Below are 6,989 nucleotides of genomic sequence, written 5' to 3' on the forward strand. Positions count from 1 at the left end.
ACAAATGGCCTCTTAGGGCTGTAGAAAGGTTTTGATCATTTCAGAAAGTCTGTTTTACTTTCTTTCTGAGGCACTGCAGTGGTATTGCTTTTCATCTTATTGTACAGTGCATCAAACAAAAGAAGTATTTTCCAATTTACGGTGGAGAGAGTGGATGTTTTTCTGGTCCTTCTGGACCAAACATGAATCCCATGATTGTCTGAGGTTGTGGGAGACAGTATTTGATGAGCTGCATCTCTGTTCCTTGATTCTCAGAAAGCCTTACAGGTACAACAGCAAATTACTACTAAAAAAAGCCCAACAACCAAATAAGATTGAGTCAAAAAAAGAAGGAACAAAGGGAAAGGAATATGGCATGATAAGAGAACAGAAAGCATATAAGGCTCCTAGGACAGATGTAGGGACAGCATGAATTCCCTGGATGGGAAAAAGGAGGGAAAGCAGAGACAAGGAATGGTAGGCAGTCATGTGTAATATGTTCATTCCAGTTTCTCTTTCCTTATCATTGTGGAATATTGGGTACAACTCATGTATGACTTTTCCATCACGTACGTGTGTTTGCTTGTTGTCTTTCTGATGACTATTAGAATAATTATAAATGCTCTGAACTATGTTTGTTTCCATATGTGTATTACTGGTGGCATTATGAGAAGATTCTATCTACAAGACTTTCATTTTTTTTCTGAAGACATTGAGTCCATTGCCATTATAATTTCTCTCAAGAATGAATTTCATAATTTGGTTTCCAAAAAGACTGCTTTCTACAGATGTAAGTTTTACTTGCAGGTTTGCAGTTCACTTGTAGCTGTCATGGGTACAATATGATGCAGATACTACCTATCAGTGAGGAATCAGTAACAAGATTTAAGCAGTAAGGCAATATGCATTCAGTAGCTATTTTTGATAGGCACAAATTATCTTTCCTGAGATAATCATGCTTTGATATGGGTTTTGTGGTTGCAACATTTGTTTTGTTTGTTTGTTTACAGTCTTTTCTTTTTCTCTTTCCTTTCTTTTTCCTTTCCTTTTCCTTTCCTTTTTCTTTTCTTCATTTCATTTTATTACATTTTTCATTTTATTACTGTGTTACTTTTATCTACAGAGAATTATAACTGAGCCAAAAGTCAGATGTACATTGGTTGCCTGTGGTTAACTCTGGAAAACATTTTCCAGCCAAACAGGTGAAATCACTGTATTTTGTGGAAGGAACTCCCGAAGTACCAAAACAAATGTGAAGGCCAAATGAGTGTGCCTAAAACTCTTGCGGATGTAATGATTTCCCAAAATCTACTCAACTACAAATCTAAATATGCAACTTTCTTATCTGATGTCTCCCTGTCTCCTGAACCTTCTTGGTGTCTTACGTTAGACTGCTTTCTTTCAAAAGAAGTTACTTTTGTTTGTTTGTTTGAGTTTTGTTTTTAGCATAGAAACCAGTTCCTTAAAAGGAACTTACAAGATTTTTTCATAGTCTTTTTGTTACTCTGTTTCTTAACATCACTCTTTTGGAAAAAACAAACAAACGAAAACACATCACAAAAAAACCTCCAACAATTAAAAAAAAAACAACTGCTTTGAGACTGGAAGGATGTAAAACTTTCAGTGTTAGGAGCTTGTATGTTGTCCCTTAACTCTGAAATACCTTAGCACTTGGGTCTTAACATTTCACACCCCACAGCCTAGTTTTGCTGATGCTAGAATTTGTAGTGCTACACAGTGAATTGTGGGACCTGGGACTGATCTGGTTAAAAACTAGTTTGGGTGAGGGTGATGTCAGTTTAATTTTCACTGGATTTCCTGGCTCACTCTTATCTGCATGAACACTAGTGCTATCATAGCAAGCAGGTCAGAAAATGAAACCTCAGGGAAAGGCAAAACTGTCTATTTTGCTGGCAGTGCCAGTTTATGTTGCATTGAAGTTACAGAACTATGATGTAAGAAATAAAATCTGAGATGTCAAGTGTGCAGAAAACTACAGCAAAACATCTGAATACAGACAGAAAGATCTTTCCAATTCAATTATTACATGAGTAAAGCTTACATACTTCAGTCTCTTCACAGATTTCATGCCTAATGCCTGTCATATATTGACACTTTAATGAGTGTCTGTCTACCCAAAACAATTATGCAAGCATGGAAAGAATGCTACACTGTGCAGCCAAAATGAGATAGATTGGTTGAGAGCATTTGTCAAGACAGAAAGAAAGGTCCTCCAGGTTCTGGACACAGTTGGTTGTGCTCTAATAGCCACAAAAACTTCATACAAAGTTGTAGGAGACATGACTGAAACACCACAAATAATCAGATAAACAACTACTTTACTAGAACTTGCTCATTTCCTTATATTGAGGTCATTATAGGGAAGTCACACTCAATTTTGCAGAGCATATTACTGTCTCCAAGTCTGAGTCCCTACAAACTCCAAAACACTGATTTCAGCTATGCAGATATTTGAAATTTCTAAAGTATTTATACATACTGAAATAAATGATATTCATAGATGAAGCTTGAATGCAGTTGGTTTGGCAACTAGCCAAATGCTTATCCTTATTATTATGCTTATATTGGTATAATTTAAAATATTGGACTGAAATCATAACTAGAAAAAGAATGTAATAGACTTTAATAAAAGAGCTGAGAAATTAATTGTACAAACTCTTAAAATAACTGGAAGTTGAACAGTCTATCCCTCAGTGAAAGGGTTTGAATTGATATTGATGAAATTGGCTGTGGGCAGCTCAATCATCAGAAAATTGCTGGCTTTATTTGGAAGAATAAAGTAAATTAATAATATGGGACTATAAGATAAAGTGTATTTTTCCATAATTAAAAATGTATTTTAGGAACTGACTTAGAAGTCATTTTGTGTTGGAGTTTTTTGATTGTTTGTTGTTTGGTTTTTTTTTAAATTTTTATTCTAGTCATGAACTGTCCAACTCTTTACATAAAGAAAGAACTAAGGAATTGGTGTGGTTTAACCCTGTATAATAACTTGAAGTTTTGAAATGAGTAAAACATTCCATACTGTAGCTATTTTAATCTTGTTTCAGAACTACATTATCTCAAATGTCTCAGAAGACACATTCTTCTCGTATACTTTTTTTTTTTTTGCAGGTCAAAATGAAAGCAGTTTGGGGGACTATAAGAGAAATTTTCTTTCCTTCATCAGTTTACAAAGTGAAGTATTGTAAGGAGCAATGTGAAGTGCAATCCTTTTGCTCTGGGTCACTTGGAGCAAATCTATGCAAAATTAGAAGCATGGCAAAAACACTCAGGGATGTGACTTTTTGCCATCGCTATGCTGGTAAAAAGCCTCACTGTAATTGCAGTTTTACGTGTTTAAAATGCTTTTTCTAGTAGCATTATCCCAGTACTCACTGAATCCATACATTCTCTTTCTTCTTTTCATTTACAAGAGGAGAGGTGCAGACCTGAGCTGATGAGTTGACCAGCTATACAACTGCACCCACATCATATGATGGAGTAGTAAATGGTGTTCTGACTAGTGGAACTCCTTTCACACTTCTTGGCCCAAAATGGGAGAGTGTCATCACAAGAAGAAATGATCTTCTGAAGGCTTTCTCTGACCCCACCACTGGATATTAAATAAGAAGAAAAGGAGCATTTTTGTTAACTTATTCAATACCGTAACTCTGAAAGTGTAAACAGATTTACTAGAAGTTTTATCATCTCATATTAACTGAAGAAGGCTTTTAGAGTTGTGAGGAGCAAGGTGTTGCTACAAACTGTTCACAGCCTCAGTTAGTAATGCTCAGTTAGTAATGGGTGAAAGCTAAGTTGCAGGGTAATAAGCAAGGGATGAGGATGTGACAGTTGAAACCATGAGGACATTGTAACATTCCACCTTCAGATTCTATTTTTGGCACCTTTATAACAGTATTTCCAGGGAGTTCCTTTTCTTGTGAATTATTTTATATTAAAAATATTTCTTAACCAACACAGAATTTCAAGGAACATCTAAATTGCGGATTATACTGATGAAACACTGAAAACGGTTACACACAAAATACTGTCAAATTGTCTAAATTTGAAATTTAAGATCTAAACTTGAAATTTAAGATCTAAAATTGATGTTTAAGGTCTAAAATTGAAATTTAAGAAAAAGTGCTTTCAGAAGTATATTTTTCAAGTTTAGTATGTTCCTTCTGTTAATTACAGTGTGTGGTTCTTATATTACCTATAAACTCTGATATTACTGCTTATAGCCACCACAATATGAAAGCGTAAAATGTATAAAGGATAATAATAATATTTATTTTAATATTTCAAATATGTTAGGAGACACAACTTCCTTTCTTAGTAGTGTTTTTTCCTCTAAAGACATAAAAAGCAGCATCTTGAAATCTCCAAGCAATTTTCCATCTTCAACTTCAGGAGACATATCGGGATGAAACTGTGTTTTTCAGCAGAGTCCTCAACTGCATCCAAAGAAATTCAGTTAAACATTGTAATAATAGTTTGAATGGTGTCATTTTTTGCATTAAAAGTATGATGTGAACAATTACACATGCCTGTCTTAGCAGCAGGATTAGAAAAAAAATTAATGGAGAAAACAACACCTCCAGAGAGTTTCATCAAAGAAACTGCAGGCAGAAACTAGGCCTACAAATGCTTTTATCCCTGCCTTGACAGCTGACGTTGGATTCTAGTCCCAGCAGTGACATTTCTTCACTGCTCAGACCTTGAAAGCAAGCAGTAGAACTACAGTGATTCAAGTGTTCATCTGTGAAATAACTTTTCTTAGAACATTTTTGTGCATTTGCTACTGCTTTGCAGGTTACTTAAAAATGCCCTGACTGAATGGATCATGATGTTTGCTCTGTATCATGCCTTTTACCTTCCTCTGAGAGCAGTGCTGTCTCACCTTAAAGGCTAAGCTGCAGTGTTCAGATGAAATAAAGTATCTTCTTGTTTGAAAGATGCTGCCAGTTCTGCACAAACACAGAGGAAACTGTCAAAACATAAGCTAGGTGCCAGAGTACAGCTGCAAAACACTTACTAAAATCCTTTAAAAAGCAGGAAAACATGACTCATGAGACAGCTGAAGAATTTTTACTTACATAAGTGCAAGGCAGAGGCTTGAATATGCTTTTGCATTTATAAGAGGTTTGTATTTAGCAAATAAAATTATTTCTCATTTCCTCATCATTCAATTAATTCAATTCTACACTATGACATCAATTATGTAACCTTTTGTTAGGAAAGAATTTGACTGATATAATGGCTTTGTCTGCTTTGAGGGAATTATTCCTCCTCAGTCACACTGGAAAGATCTATATTATGGTCCATTTCAGGTCCATCTCCAGTCTCAGCTTTGAAAACAAATACATTAAAATCCCTGCAAACTAATAAGAAACTCCTTGCCTTGTTTTCAAATGAAACAGGATTTTACATGATCTGTTTTTACAGGATTCAGTTTTAGTAGGATTCTGTCTCTACTTACCCTTTAACAGAGTATACATGTAATTTCTGTTACTTCATTAGGAATGAAAATGTATTTGTCAGGTAGATTCAATATAAAACATTTTCATGACTGTTCATTATTTAACCTCCATGCAACTGACATCTAATTGTTGTTGATATTTAATTACATTAGAATAGAATAAACCAGGTTGGAAGAGACCTTCGAGATCATTGTGTCCAACCTATCATCCAACACCACCTAATCAAATAAACCATGCAACCAAGCACCCTATCAAGTCTCCTCCTAAACACCTCCAAAGATGGTGACTCCAGCACCTCCCCGGGCAGCCCATTCCAATGGGCAATTACTCTCTCTCTGTAGAATTTTTTTCTAACCTCCAGCCTAAACCTCCCCTGGTGCAGCTTGAGACTATGTCCTCCTGCTCTGGTGCTGGTTGCCTGGGAGAAGAGACCAGCCCCCACCTGTCTACAACCTCCTCTCAGGTAGTTGTAGAGAGCAATAAGGTCCCCCCTGAGCCTCCTCCTCTCCAGGCTAAGCAACCCCAGCTCCCTCAGCCTCTCCTCATAGGGCTTGTGCTCCAAACCCCTCATCAACTTTGTTGCCCTTCTCTGGACACATTCCAGAAAGTCAACATCCTTCCTAAAGTGAGGGGCCCAGAACTGGGCACAGTACTCAAGGATCTCTTTTGTTAATGAGCTTGCAGTCTAGGGTAGTAATGTTCAAACTATGTGCCCAAAGTACCCTCATTTCGGGATTGCCATGTTGTCATTGGAGAGAAGATAATTCCTAACATAGGTGTTCTGAGTAACTGCACAATGAGAAAGTTTGCTTCTGTTCTTCATATAAAGAGCCTACACAGGCTCATAATTTAAGATAGTGCAAAAAAATACCAATTGCCCATAGTGTGCCTATTCTGCTTGATCAATGCATTATTTTAGATAAATGTTAAAAAAAACTCCAACCAACCAAAACCCACAAAACCAAAACAAAACCAAAAAAACCCAAACATACCACAACACAAAACCAAACCCTGAGGAACTACATTTCATACATGTTTGTATATGCTTAATTTTCTACTAATTAAATTCTGCTGATTGTGTCTGCTGTGTCATGTTGTCAACGAAGGGTGGAACTACCAGAGAAAGACATCTCCTGCGTGTTAGATGCTCCCTTCAGCCGATACGGGATGCTGGTGAAGCAATCTTGTGATTTTTTTTCAACACAGCCAACATATTCTAGAGATGAATGATGACAAAATTTATTATTGCTACCTCCCATCAGTTTTTAATACAATGAATTATTTTAGTGAAGGGCATAGACGAATCAAACGTCAGAAGCAGCTGCCTCCGCCTCCGCCTCCGCCTCCGCCTCCGCCTCCGCCTCCGCCTCCGCCTCCGCCTCCGCCTCCGCCTCCGCCTCCGCCTCCGCCTCCGCCTCCGCCCCTCCGCCTCCGCCCCTCCGCCTCCGCCCCTCCGCCGCCGCCGCGGCAAGCCCGCCCTTGGGCCCGCCCCTACCGCTCCTCGCACCGCCCCCTGATGCGTCA

The 6,989-nt window shown here is 37.6% G+C and overlaps 1 long non-coding RNA gene across 1 annotated transcript; it reads right to left on the reverse strand.

The window, feature by feature from the left end:
* Nucleotides 1–4,165: 4,165 nt before the first annotated feature.
* Nucleotides 4,166–6,789, reverse strand: LOC137461386 (uncharacterized). Its single transcript, XR_010993364.1, has 3 exons — nucleotides 6,498–6,789; nucleotides 4,886–4,952; nucleotides 4,166–4,439 (listed from the first exon to the last, which is right to left on the reverse strand). It is a non-coding gene; the product is annotated as an uncharacterized lncRNA (long non-coding RNA).
* Nucleotides 6,790–6,989: the final 200 nt, after the last annotated feature.

This window comes from Melanerpes formicivorus, unplaced genomic scaffold, assembly GCF_026170545.1.
Source record: "Melanerpes formicivorus ecotype bairdi unplaced genomic scaffold, bMelFor1.0.p_v2 SCAF_4, whole genome shotgun sequence".
NCBI classification, from domain to species: domain Eukaryota; kingdom Metazoa; phylum Chordata; class Aves; order Piciformes; family Picidae; genus Melanerpes; species Melanerpes formicivorus.